The following is a 15,225-nucleotide window of genomic DNA, read 5'->3' on the forward strand; positions in this document are numbered from 1 at the left end:
AATAATATTAATATTGTTTGACGTAAATTTTACATTGAGGTTCTGAAAAAGGAAATCACCAATTCACCAACATTCCAACTGACTCCATTTTCAGAAAACGAAATCTGTAACAAACATAAACTGTTAGCCACCGCTTTACAAGCAGAGCCAAATACAATGAAAGTCCCAACTATGTATTGGCTTCCGAAGCTACACAAAACCCCTTACAAATATAGATTTATTTCGTCTTCAAGCCATTGTTCAACTACTAAATTGTCTATTCTTCTTACCAGCACACTTGGTACAATTAAAAACCTGATAATAAATTGTTCAAATAAGGCCTTCGAAAATAGTGGAATAAATTACTTTTGGAGTGTCAAGAACTCGTTGGAAGTACTTGATAAATTGCATGCTTATATTGGTGATTTTGAATCTGTTCAAAGTTTTGATTTTTCTACCCTGTATACCACATTGCCTCACATTCTCATTAAGAAAAAATTCACACACCTAATTAAATTGGCATTAAAAAAATCAGAATGTGAATATATATGTTCAAACTCTTTTAGGTCATTTTTTAGTAGCAATAAACAAAAAAACTATGTTAATTGGACATGCTTTGATACTATATATGCCCTTGAATTTTTACTAGATAACATTTTTGTTCGCTTTGGAGATTCCGTTTATCGTCAGATTATCGGAATTCCAATGGGGACTAACTGTGCACCACTTATTGCGGACCTGTTTTTGTATTGTTATGAGTTACAATTTATGACAAAAATAAGCAAAGACCCATCGAAACAACATCTGATAAACAAATTTAATAATACTTTTAGATATTTGGATGATATTTTGGCTCTCAATAATGACGACTTCAGTATGTATATTAATGAAATTTATCCTGTTGAACTTACTTTAAATAAAGCTAATACTAACAATGACCACTGCCCTTTTCTTGATCTTGATATCTATATCACTAATGGAAAGCTGAATACTAAAATTTATGATAAAAGGGATGATTTTTCATTTCCTATCGTTAATTATCCGTTTTCCCTTGTCACCATCTTACGGTGTTTATATATCTCAACTTGTACGATTCGCTCGTGTATGTAACAATGTTTTCGATTTTAACGAGAGAAATGTATGTATTACTGAAAAATTATTACACCAGGGTTTTCGATATCATAAACTAGTCAAAACATTTACTAAATTTTATCATCGGTATAAAGACATCATTCGTAAATATAGCTCAACATGCAGACTTCTAATACGTTCAGGTATTTCACATCCAATTTTTTATGGTAATATTCTTTATAAAGCACAAAGGTGTCAGTATTCACCTCAGAAACTTACAAAACCTTTGAATAGACTTATTAAGAAGGGATATAATTACGATACTGTTGTCAAGTCATTAAAGTTTGCATATTTTGGCGTTAATATTGAGTCACTGATAAGGTCTTTGCATCGGAACTAAACACATTTATTCTAAAATACAGTTGTTGGCATGACACGGGTTATGTTCTTCTCATATATGTTATGATGGTATGATACTAAACCCCTAACGGGAAGGATTGTGCCTGATGTTCATATGATGAAATCATAATCTTTCAGTCAGTTTAATTGAAGTCTGGAGCTGGCATGTCAGTTAACTGCTAGTAGTCTGTTGTTATTTATGTAGTATTGTCATTTTGTTTATTTTCTTTGGTTACATCTTCTGACATCAGACTCGGATTTCTCTTGAACTGAATTTTAATGTGCGTATTGTTATGCGTTTACTTTACTACATTGGTTAGAGGTATAGGGGGAGGGTTGAGATCTCACAAACATGTTTAACCCCGCCGCATTTTTGCGCCTGTCCCAAGTCAGGAGCCTCTGGCCTTTGTTAGTCTTGTATTATTTTAATTTTAGTTTCTTGTGTACAATTTGGAAATTAGTATGGCGTTCATTATCACTGGACTAGTATATATTTGTTTAGGGGCCAGCTGAAGGACGCCTCCGGGTGCGGGAATTTCTCGCTACATTGAAGACCTGTTGGTGACCCTCTGCTGTTGTTGTTTTTTATTTGGTCGGGTTGTTGTCTCTTTGACACATTCCCCATTTCCATTCTCAATTTTATTCACACTCTTCTGTATGACTTATCATGTCCAACGGCAAAATTAACTGTACTTTTTTCCCTCTCAGTGCCGTTTGTACAAACTAAGTAATTGCAGTTACACATTTCAATTATTGTTTTAAGTCTCAACAATTATCACTTTCTGAGAAAAAAAAATATGCGGATTCATAGACAGTAATGCAAAGGAACATGTCTTAAAACTAATGTAATCTTTAATCGACAGAATATTTTAAAGCTGTTCATCGATAGTGTAACACATCTTAGTTTGACGATATAATGTCACTGAAAACAACTTATATCGATGGTCTCAGTTATTCGAATGAACTTTATATTAAAGATTCAGCTAGAATAATAATCTCTGTTTAATAAAGTAAAACTATGTTATAAAGCATGCTAGTTTCGTTTCACTAATCACTGAGCTGATGGTACGATGGGAAATAATGATCTACTAGTAGCAGTGGCAAGCTATTGATTTCAAAGCGCTATCTGCATTTACATTCACCGAACGCACATGTTTTAAAAAATGAAATAATAATAAATTTAACTACAAGAGATATACAATTAAGTGTATGAGATCATAACATTATCAAAATTAAAAGTTTATAATATGTGTCTCTCCAAAATTTCGACAGAGTTTTCATTTAAAGTGTATGTATTGAGTCTGTATGGAAGAAGCATTTATTCTTGGTGTAATGCAAACACAGCAGGATTACACATTTTATCTAATTAGGTGACGAAGATCACAAGAATTCCGAACAAATACACAGAAGATGATGTATTACAAATGCTGATGTTTAGAATAAGATTAAAGTATTATCATGCACTCAGACATTCGTGATTCAAATATATCACAACTATGAATTCATACTGGTCGAATGTTTTGGACTAATAATAAGTAACATTTATACAGAACATTCTGTAAGATATAAAGAAAAAGTATCTTTTAAGTTTTTTTAATTATCTCAGATGTGTAATTTTGTTTTTTTAATCAATAAACTGCATTACATGGAACACTTGGAGTGTAACATGTGATGGTGTGTGTTCCAGTGAACTTGGGGTGTAAAAAACTACTAAAAAGACCTGGCTGCTTCATAGTTGTAACTTATCATCGCTGTTGTACAGTGACCGACTTCAAACACTTTCTATCACAAACGTGTTGAATGCAACGTTTCAATTGTCATTTTTTTAATACTCGGTGGTAATACACGTTTTGGCCCATACAATGGCGTATACTTTTCAATTTCTATGTGATTAAATTGACTAAATTCTAAACAACAACATTTGTACGCTTAACAATGAATTGGTTGACTGATAAGATATTTCCTTTTCTCAACTCAATATCGACATGTGCTTTGTCGTATTGGATACTTGTATACCAGAATTGTCCTGTAATTTAGACATTTGACGACTGTATACTAGTCCCAATGTTGACATTTCCACTGGGTGTGATTTGGCTGTAGAAGAAACAGTATCATGATACGCCTACCCTGTCGACAAACCTAGTTTCTTTACTAATAAAAATTTGTTTTTTCCTATGCATTTGTTTTATCGATTATCTTCTTGTTAAACTTTAGTAATCTAATGTGACTTATACTAAACTCTATGGTCGCCGATCATGAAGTATATTCTCGGTTTTTTGTTTAGTAATCTATAGTTAAGTTTATCTAATAAGTACATGTAGTTGTAAATAACTGTTGATATCTCTTCCGGTATATTATTTTTCAAAGACTAATATGTAATAAAAATTCGTACAAGATACTGACATTTGATATAAAAGGTTATTTGAAAGGGGAAGGGAAAAAAGGTACAGAGTAATTTTTTGGATAGATAAAACTTAAATATGGTGCTAATCATAGATTATATTGTATATTTAAGTTCTTTTCCGAACAAACCAAAATCCACCAACAAAATATGTATTTTTTATTGATGCTAGGTGTGTGTTTTGACAAATAAATAGAGTAATACTGTTCAAATTTTTATTGACAAAAAAAGCACATGTTATGTGCATGTGACAATGACGAATTGAAATGAACAACATACACAATATGACAAATTAAGATTATGAAATGTATCACATAATTCATGTAATGGAAACAGTTTTATTTTGTATCTATTAATTCATATTTTAATGAAAACAATAAGACAAATATAATTGTTTACTGCCTTGTCATCAGGCAAATTTACATCCAATCTTTGATTCAATGTTTCTTAAATGATTGCATGCATTTGCCATTAGAATGGACCCCATTTTTCAGTTAGCAAGTTAGTCATGGCAGAAGTCCTTGCTGTTAAATGATGTTTGAATTATTTTTTATTGAAATATTATTCTTAAGTGAAAAAAGAAAAAGAAGATGTGGTATGATTGCCAGTGAGACAACTATCCACAAAAGACCAACTGACATAGAAATAAGAAACTATAGGTAACTGTACGGCCTTCAACAATGATCAAAGCCCACACCGAATAGTCAGCTACAAAACGCCCTGAAATGGCAAATGTAAGGACAGTGTGCGCATTTGTTTGAAATCAATTTTCTGCGAGAACCAATTTCTCTTCGTCCTAGTTTGATAACCTCGTGAAAAGCTTTTTTTCGGTTTGTTTGCTTTAATATTAAAATAATGTCAGACAACCATTTGTTTTAATTTAATAATTTGGCATTATTTACTATTTCATCTTTTCCCATTTACAAAGACCCTAAAATTTTTAGTTTCTATACATTTACTTATCTTAAGTTTACTCTCATTGTTTTCTTACATATCTGTACAAGATGATATACAAGTTTAAATCTATTGATTAATATAATATATCAAAGTAGATCATAGCCAGTAAATAGAATAAAAATACGTATGATGCAGTTTCAAAACATACAACTATGCACACGTCTTTCGAACCTTAATGCACAGTATGGGTTCAAGTAATCATCGTGTATATGTTGTAAAGAACAGTACGAATTTGGACGTTGTTCTTCAAACATGTCGATGTTTGACAATAATTGTGTATTGTTCCGATATCCGTGCTCTCTATTTGTTGTTTGCTGAAATCTATTCTGTGGATTGTCATTTTCTAGCATACGAGAACTCCTTATATTATCCAATTGATCATCACGTATTTCACTGTAATAATGACTTTCATTGTCTGTTTCGTTAATGTCATGCTGACTGCTTCGATTGCGTCTTTGCTTCAAGTACCTCTTAAGAGACAGATATGTTAAAGCCAGCAACAGTACAGCGATCGTAACAACCAGAACTAATAAATTCCTGTAAAAATATAGCAGCAATACAAATTCCTTTCAGCAAATGGGAAGTAATAGGCTGAGTAAACAATATGTTTGTATTTCCGTTAGGATAAATGAATTGTTATCACAAAAGACCATTTCCTTTCGGTTTGGATGCATTTCCTTTCTTAAAAACCGGATTGAATCAGATCAACAACAGGTTATAAATCATTGTAAATGTTATCTTCCTAGGTACCCATTGTTTTGTTTTGTTTTGGGTAAACATTAAACGTGTTTCATGTTTTAAAAATCCAAACACCATTCTAGTTTCACTTAAAATAGAAATAACGGGTTAAGATATTTCAGGTAGCTATATGTTATATATATACTAAAAAGATATAAAAAGATGTTGTATAAGTGTCAATGGGACAAATCTCCATCCAAGTCACAATTTGTAAAAGTAAACCAATATTGGTCACATTATGGTCTTTTGAGTATACTTAAAATGGATGCAAATTAAAGTTCAAACAGGTATGCAGTCACTAAAACAAACTAAGACACAAACCCTTCACACAAGTTGAACAATAATCAGACCAAGATATTGAAATATAAGTCACCAACAGTATCTTCCGTGAACTATCAAATATCTAACTGTTTTAATCATTTTAAGATCAGTTTCGTTTGAAAATAAAGATTTTTATAAAAAAAATTGTGAACTTGTACAAATAAAGGAAACATTAGTATACCGATGTTCAAAGTTATAAATCGAGTGTAAATCGATTGAGAGGAAGCAAACCCGCGTTACAAACTAAAATTAAAAAAACACATCAACTATAAGAGGAAAACAAAGACACAACCGGAACTATGAAGTGTAAAAAAAACAAACGCTTACATACTTAGAAACGAATTATTTTTATAAGAAATGCCACAATCCTGACTTGATATTTCTTTACTTATTGGGCATGTTAAAAAGAGAAAGGTCAGCCAGTAAGGATGCAAAAGCGACTGTTTGAAGGCCGGTAGTTACACTATGAGTCAAACAATCTCGTAAGTTTGTTGATTGATAGATTTATCGATTTATCAAGTGCAAATTAGCTAGTAAGAAATTTTAAATCATAATTTTGTGCAATTTGTAATTAAGATCGAAATTCAAAATCATAATTATAATACCTGTTAATAGAATTTGCTGTAGTGTTGTTTGGGAATGTTATTTTTCTAATGTTAATGCATGACGTGTTGTCTTTACATTCACATGTGCCGGATATCTTGTTGCATAATGCTTCATTGTTGCATATACAAGTGTTTGGCCAATTATAATCCAAATTGTAGTCATAAAACCCAAGGTGGCATTCTGCAATTTCTAGAATAATAATTAAGGAAAACAAAAAGCAATGAAAAGGAAACATTTAATTGAATGAAATTTAAACACTACAAACAATGTTATTGTCTTATAATGATTATTTATTTGTTTTCGCTTTTGATCGATAAAAATATATAAATTTCTTCATTGTCCGTTCATTTTTCAAAAAAAGGAATGATTATCATCCAAGTAAAATACATTGCAGAAAACACAGCTTTGACAAGGAAAGGGTTTTGCACCATCTAACATTTTTACCTAAGTTAATTTTTTTTAATCCTCAAAACTTTTGTAATACCTCATTCAGGTGCTTACTTTCTTAAGTTTTTGTTTATTTGTGAGAGGTCAAATATGTTGCATAGAACACATTTTCTTGAAAGATAATCAAGGTAATTTGATGTAATTTGATATCTTTGAAATGAAATGTTGATGTCTTGATGGTGTTATCAGCAACATCAACAAGTCACATGGTACATGTATGCATAAAATAAAATTAGAACACACTTCCTCTTCCTTCTCATTCAATTGCCTATGAATGACCGAAATTCGTAAGATTGTTTTTTGAACATTCAATACAATGTATCATAATTTTGTATACATGTTATGTTTAAGTTTTGGAAGGTTTTACGACGCCTAAACAGTCGTATTAATGATAAATAAACTACAACAAAGTATAAAATATCTACCCATCACAATCATGTTAAGACAAAACGGTGCATCCAATAAGTATCGTTTTGAGTTGTCCTTTCAAAATGGATGTAAATCAATAACATAATTTTCTGACAATTATGATAAATCGATGGGTCTCTGTGAAAAGTGTTAAAATATGGAAAAAATAAAGATTGGCAGGTAGGTGAAACTTACATAAATGCAGAGATAAATGAAAAATGAACAGATTGATGCCCGATTTATATAATTCCAAGGCCCTCAATTGGCACCAGAAGCGACGAAGCAGCGCATCTATTTTGGGTGGGCAAATATCCAATTTTTGATATGGGACAAGCTCTGACGTCCCACGGCCCCAGCTTGTCTGCCACAACAGCCGTTGGACGTCAAAGTAATCTCGGACTAACTTTCATATGACTATGAGAGTTTTTATCATTTTTTTTACATCGAGTCTATGAGAGCGAAATTATGACTGTAACAGTGCTTAGTGCCAAATTACCAAAAAGCCAGATTTCAATCCTAAAATATATTATCCAGGATATATAACTTATAACATGCATTGTATTGTAACCCCGCCACATTTTGTATATATGTGACTGTGCCAAGTCAGGGGCCTGTATTTCGGGGGTTATCGTTTGTTAATGTGTTACATATTAGTTTTTCGGGGTTTTTTTTACGAAAATTTGTCCGGTTGTTTTCTCGTTTAAATTGTTTTACATTTGATATTTGATGTCTTTAATAGCTGACTATGCGATATGGACTTTTCTCATTGTTGAAGACCATAATTTGATTTTTAGTTGTTAATTACCATGTCATTTATTCTTTTGTGGAAACATTTCTCCTTGGCAATCATCCTACATCTTCTTGTGTATACTGTACTCCGCCAATGGACTTGGAATTACAATATTTGCCTTTAGTGTATGTCAAAATTATATGCTGACACCATTTAGTATTACTGGTTATATTAGTACTCTATACCACGACCGTGTAATATGATGATCTGTGTGTGACATAGTATAAAAGGACGTACTTACATGATACATTACCTATTTCCTTTTTTTGTACTATAAAAGGATCAAAGTCCATGATGTTCAAGTGAACTGATGTTGTTTTTCTATGACAAATGTGTGACTGATTTAGTAATTTGTGAGAATTTTATTCCTGTCATTTATCATGTTTATGGTATATAAATCTAGTTGAAACAAAAAGCCATTAACATGGTAATGGAGAAATGTCGTTCATAGTAACATAAGATCATTTTTGACAAAATTCCAAATACGTCATTGTTATTTCATACGCTGTATTGCATTATAAGACATCACATAACTGTCGTTTTTTGTAGCTATAGTAGAAGAAAAGAAATAAGATTCAGATTGACTGATAACTGGACAAGTTATGTGCCTGTTCCAAGTCAGGAGCCTGTAATTCAGTGGTTGTCGTTTGTTTGTGTGTTTCATATTTATTTTTCGTTTACTTTTTTTTATATAAATAAGGCCGTTATTGTCTTATCGGGGCCTTGTATAGCTGATTATGCGGTATGGGCTTTACTCATTGTTGAAGGCCGTGCGGTGACCTATAGTTGTTAATGTCTGTGTCATTTTTGTCTGTTGTGGACAGTTGTCTCATTTGCAATCAAACCACATCTTCTTTTTTATAAGTTCTATGTGTGCATATATAGAATCTGTTGCACAAAATGACACTAAACACTGAGTTTACGGATACTGCAATAATATAAAACAAACTGCATTTCAAAATACACTAGAAGTAAAATCATATTAATAAAAAGGAAGTTTCTATTTTAGTAATTGATTTTATTTTTTCTTGTCTCCATGCATTCATTCAAACCTTTGTATGTAGAATATTCAATATATATTAAATTTTCATAGATATAACCATGCTTAAAAGTGTTTGCAAAAGGAGTTTCTAATCTGTAAAATCTAAGCTATATATATCCAATTTAGTTTGAGATATGAGTCAGTCTGAATAATTCAAAATACTTTTCTTTAGTATCATATATTTTCCAAATGATTGACATTTAATAGAACAGTTTTACCCTTTGCATAGCATAACATTTCGAAAGACTGATAACTTGCTTTCTTGATGAATATAGATGAAATCTATATAGTATAATGTTTACTACCAGATGTTAAGCAAGCAAAATAATTAACAATAAAATATAAAAAAAGATTTTGTGATTTTTTTTTCATTGATATACATTGAAGGCTTTGAGTATATCATTTTGTGATTTCTTTGATATACAACAAAGGTTTTGGGTTTATCGTTTTTGGGAGTTCAATGATATACAATGAAGGCTTTGAGTGTATCATTTTCTCAGTTTATTGATATACAATGAAGTCTTTGAGTATAACATTTTGTAAGTTTATTGATATATAAGGAGTATATCGTTTAATCTGATTTGGATTCTTTTAATCTGAAATAGGTATATTCCTAATTCATCAAAACTAATTTTCACGTAGATAGCCAGTCTCAAATTTCATGCACACTCTACTGTATGACTTATCATGTCCAACGACAAAATTAACTGTATTCTTTTTCCTGTCAGTGCCGTTTGTACAAACTAAGAGTTTGCAGTTAAACATTTCACTTATTGTTTTAAGTCTAAACAATTATTACTTTCTGAAAAACTATACGGATTCATAGACAGTAATGCAAAGGAACATGTCTTAAAAATGATGTAATCTTTACTCGACATCAATATTTTAAAGCTTTTCGTCGATAGTGTAACACATCTTAGTTTGACGATATCATGTCACGGAAAACAACTTATTTCAATTGTCTCAGTTATTCGAATGAACTTTATATTCAAGATTCAGCGAGAATAATACTATCTGTTTAATAAAGTAAAACTATGTTATAAAGCATGCTAGTTTCGTTTCACTGACTACTGAGCTGATGGTACCGACGGGTACTAAAGATCTACTAGTAGCAGTGGCAAGCCAGTGATAAAACACCACAACAATTCCAAAGCACTTATCTGCATTTACATTCATCGAACGCACATGTTCCAAAAAATTAAATAATAAGAAATTTAACTACAAGAGATATATAGTCAAGTGTATGAGATCATAAGTTTATCTAAATTAAAAGTTTATAATATGTATCTCTCCAAAATTTCGACAGAGTTTTCATTTAAAGTGTATGTATTGAGTCTGTATGGAAGAAGCATTTATTCTGGGTGTAATGCAAACACAGCGGGATTACACATTTTATCTAATTAGGTCACGAAGACCACAAAAATTCCGAACAAATACACAGAAGATGATGTATTACAAATGCTGATGTTTAAATTAAGATTAAAGTATTATCATGCACTCAGACATTCGTTATTGAAATATATCACAACAATTCATACTGGTCGAATGTTTTGGACTAATAATAAGTAATATTTATAAAGAAGATTCTGTAAGATATAAGGGAAAAGTATCTTTTAAGTTTTTTTCATTTTCTCAGATGTGTAATTTTGTTCTTTTAATCAATAAACTGCATCACATGGAACACTTGGAGTGTAACATTTGATAATGTGTATTCAAGTGATCGTTGGGTGTAGAAAACTACTAAAAAGAACTGGCTGCTTCATAGTTGTAACTTATCATCGATATTGTACATTGACCGACTTCAAACACTTTCTATCATAAACGTGTTGAATGCAACCTTTCAAATGTATTTTTTTTAATATTCAGTGACCCATAGAATGGCGTACACTTTTCAATTTCTATGTGGTTAGAATTGACTAAATTCGAAACAACAACAGTTGTATGCTTAACATTCCTAATTGGTTGACTGATAAGATATTTCAATTTCTCAACTCAATATCAACCTGTGCTTTGTGGTATTTGATACTTGTATATCAGAATTGTCCTCTAATTTGGAAATTTGATGACTGTGTATCAGTGTCGATGTTGACATGTTGACTGGCATTGCTGTAGAAGAAGTCATAACATGATACGACTACCGTGTCAACAAACCTGGTTTCTTTACTATTAAAAATCATAACATTTCTAAAACCTTTGTCAATTAGCTTCTTCATATGGATTTATGAGATTCAATCTTTAGTAAACTGTCGTCGCCGTCATGCCGTGAAATCTCGTTTTCCCCCTGGAATCTATAGATACAGGCACCTGTAGTATAATGCTGTTCGAAGTTCAGTTTATGTAATTAGAATACTTAGAACGATTTTATTTACACTTTGAATTGTCTTACTTTCCGGCATGTTTAGAACTTCGAAATTTAGATTGCTTGGCTGTCGTCTACAAAATTCCCCCTTGAACTCATTGTTACCTTATATAGAAAATTCATAGGAAGAATTATGTGTTTGCTTAAGTTCAATGTAAAATCGGGTTAAATTTTTTTTAAACCAATGAACTGCGTGATTATGATAAATTGAACAACGTAATTCTTCTCTTCCAATATTTTCTTTTACAAAGACCAATATGTGATGAAAATTTCTACAAGGTAATGAAGGGGTAGTGAAAAGGGATACAAAGTAGGTTTTCTGGATGGATAAAACTTAAAGCTGTGTTAATCATTGATTATATTGTTGAATGTTAGAACTGGTCTTAACAATACCAATCCACCAACACAATGCATGTTTTTTTATTGTACAGAAGCTATGTGTGTGCTTTCACAAATTAATGGGCTAGTACAATCTCAAATTTATTTTATTATTATTGTGCAAGTGACAACGACGAATGGAAATGTACAACATATACAACATGACAAGTTATGAGAATAAAATGTAAAAAACAACAAGTAAATAATTCATATAAGGGAAACCGTTTTATTTTATATCTATAAAAAATTCATATTCTAATTAAAAAAAACAATATAAATATAAGATTGTTTACTGTTTGATCATCAGGTATTGAGGCAAATTCTTATCTAATCTTTGATTCAATGTTTTTAATTCATTGCATATTTTTGCCTTTAGAAGGGACCACATTTTTTAGTAAGTAAGTTAGAAAGACATCCTTGCTGTTTATTTGTGTTTGAATTATTTTTAATTGAAAGATTATTCTTATGTGTTTTATTTGTTTTAAGGACATTGTGTACATTTGTTAACTATCTATTTTATGCGAGAACCAATGTCTCTTCATCTTAGTAAAATGGATGACTTCGGGATTTTTTCTTTGATGATTTAATTATGTCAGACAAACATTAGTTGTTGCTTTATCAGCAGATATTTGAACATATTTTAATATTTCACCTTTTCCCATTTACAGAGATCTTTTAATTTTTAGTTTCTATATATTCAATTATCGGATAGAGTTTTATATCTCATTTATTTCTTCATATCTGAAAAGGATCATATACCAGTTTACATCTATTAATCATTTCATCAAAGCAGATAATTACCAGTAAATAGAAAAATTGCATATTATACAATTTCAAAATATACAGCTATGTACACGTCTTTTAAACCTTAAAGCACAATATGGGTTCAAGTAATCATCGTGTATATGTTGTAAAGAACAATACGAGTCAGGACGTTGTTCTTCAAACATATCAATGTTTGACAATAATTGTGCATTGTTCTGATATTCGTGCTCTCCATTTGTGGTTTGCTGAAATCTGTTCTGTGGATTGTCATTTTCTGTCATACGAGAACTCCTTATAGTATCTAATTGATAATCATGTATTTCACTGTAATGATAACTTTCATTGAAAGGTCCTTGAACACTGTCTGTTTCGTTAACGTTATTTTGACTGCTTCGATTTAGTCTATGCTAAAAGTACCTCCTAAGAAGCAGATATGTTAAAGCCAGCAATAAAACACAAAACAATGAGACCGCGACAGTAACCAACAGAATAAATAAATTGCTGTAAAAAACAACAGCAATTAACTATATTTTTAAAGTTCACATTGGAGGCAATAGTTTTGTTACAAAAATAAAATGTTTGTATTTGCATTAGGATAAATGAGTTGCGATTGAAATGTCCATTTTCCTTCTGTTTTAGGATGAATTTCGTTTTGAAAACCTAATTGAATCGGATCAAGGACAGCAGATTAAAAGTCCTATCTCGATAAGACAGTTGTTTTGCGTTTGTTTTATTTAGCGTCTTCATTTTGTTTCTCTATTAATGCAAAACGCCATTTGAATTTTACTACAATTAAATTTAAGTTCAAGTAATAATGCGTGCACAGGAAGAACTAAGAATAACAACCAATCGCACAATGTAGACAATAAGCAGACGATGCTGAAAAAATATTTTTCACCAATATCAACTTCCGTGAAATATTTCAATGTTTTCATTATTTTTAGATCGGTTTTGTTTGTAAAATTCTATTTCATAGGAAAAAAGAGGACACTCTAGTATTAAGTCCTCACGGACATTACATAATATGTTAATACACTTGCTGTTTCTCGTGGTAATTTTACTTTTAATAAATGTTCAGGAACCTAATTTGGTCACGCTTGTATTACATTTGTAGATACCAGTTCGTAGTTGTTAATATGTGTGAAGAATAATAAATTCTTATGAAAATTAAACGTACGAATATCGAAAGATGCACTTTTCTTGGCGATTTTTGCATTTGTTGCGCATGTTTAAAAGAGACAATTGCAATAAGAGTATAAAAAAGTGCAGACTGTTCTTTGCACTATTACTCAAACTATCTCTTTTTATTTCTGATTGTTAGATTGATCGATTTATTAAGTGAAAATTAAATAGTAAGATTTCTTAATCATGCTTTCTTTTCATCTATATAAAAATAGAAAATCTTGATAATTATACTTATTTATACAAATTGATGATGTGTTGTCTGGAATTGGTTTTTTCCTTATATTAATGCATGAAGTGTTGTCTTTACATTCGCATATGCCGGATGTCTTGTTGCATAATGCTCCATCGTTGCATATACAAGTTTTGGAGCAGTTATAATTGTAATTGTATTCATAAAACCCCAGGTGGCATTCTGCAATTTCAATGAAAAAAGTTAAAGCAAAACCAACAACAAATAAAGTGGACATATTAGATTCAATTGAGTAAACATTTCAGAAACGTTATTGTGTTATTAGGATTATGGTTTTGGTCACGCTTTTATGTGATACAAAGTTATTTATTTGTTTCATTGTTCACACCAATAAAATGCATTGATTAAAAACACATGACAATGTGTGTGATATTATGCTATTTATAACACATCTTTTTTGGTTGCTGATTATTTTTTATAATTTGACAATTTGTAACTAATAATTGTTAAAAAAAATATCAATTGGCAAATTTGAAGACTTTTATAAATTGTCTTATATATAGCTAGTGGTTTATGAACTGTTTGGAGTGATCGGAATTTAATAGATTTAATATTCTGTTTCTGTTTTTCTAAATGTTCGTAAATAAACTTTTGAATTTCTTAAGTCTGCAGAGGCGATTTATAAGTCATGTAAACATGGTGAACGTCCAGTTTGCTCTTTACATTGATAATATTCTTGATCAGATTTGTCATTATTTGGCTTGCATTGGATATATATGTGAATATCCACGTGTGTTTTTTGTTGAGCAATCTATCGAATTTCTTTAACACAATTGTGAAACATTAATTTTGAGGGTGAATTTCGATTAGCGACAGTTGAATTTATTTAAGGATCGCAGTTTTTGGCACTAGGAGAGATTTTTTTGTTGTTAGTTTACCGCTTCTTGAAATCATGATATTATTTTGTTTAGAGGTAGATGAGTAAAAGAGGCTGAAAATCGAAAGCATAATTACAGGATCGTAGATCTTTACCTGGCGAATGTTACATATAAAAAAGAAGATGTGGTATGATTGCCAATGAGACAACTATTCAAAAAGACCAAAAGACCTACGAATGTTACGGAGCATCTTGGTACATCTCCCGTTTTACTTGTTGAAATATATGTTTATAATCAACATTTACTACAAT

General features: G+C 30.9%; 1 long non-coding RNA gene across 1 annotated transcript; it reads right to left on the reverse strand.

Annotated features, from left to right (window-relative positions):
- Positions 1–4,051: 4,051 nt before the first annotated feature.
- LOC143075131 (uncharacterized) lies at positions 4,052–6,686 on the reverse strand. The gene is made up of 2 exons (XR_012978236.1): positions 6,472–6,686; positions 4,052–5,344 (listed from the first exon to the last, which is right to left on the reverse strand). It is a non-coding gene; the product is annotated as an uncharacterized LOC143075131 (long non-coding RNA).
- Between the last annotated feature and the right edge of the window lie 8,539 nt (positions 6,687–15,225).

This window comes from Mytilus galloprovincialis, chromosome 5, assembly GCF_965363235.1.
Source record: "Mytilus galloprovincialis chromosome 5, xbMytGall1.hap1.1, whole genome shotgun sequence".
Classification (NCBI taxonomy): Eukaryota; Metazoa; Mollusca; class Bivalvia; order Mytilida; family Mytilidae; genus Mytilus; species Mytilus galloprovincialis.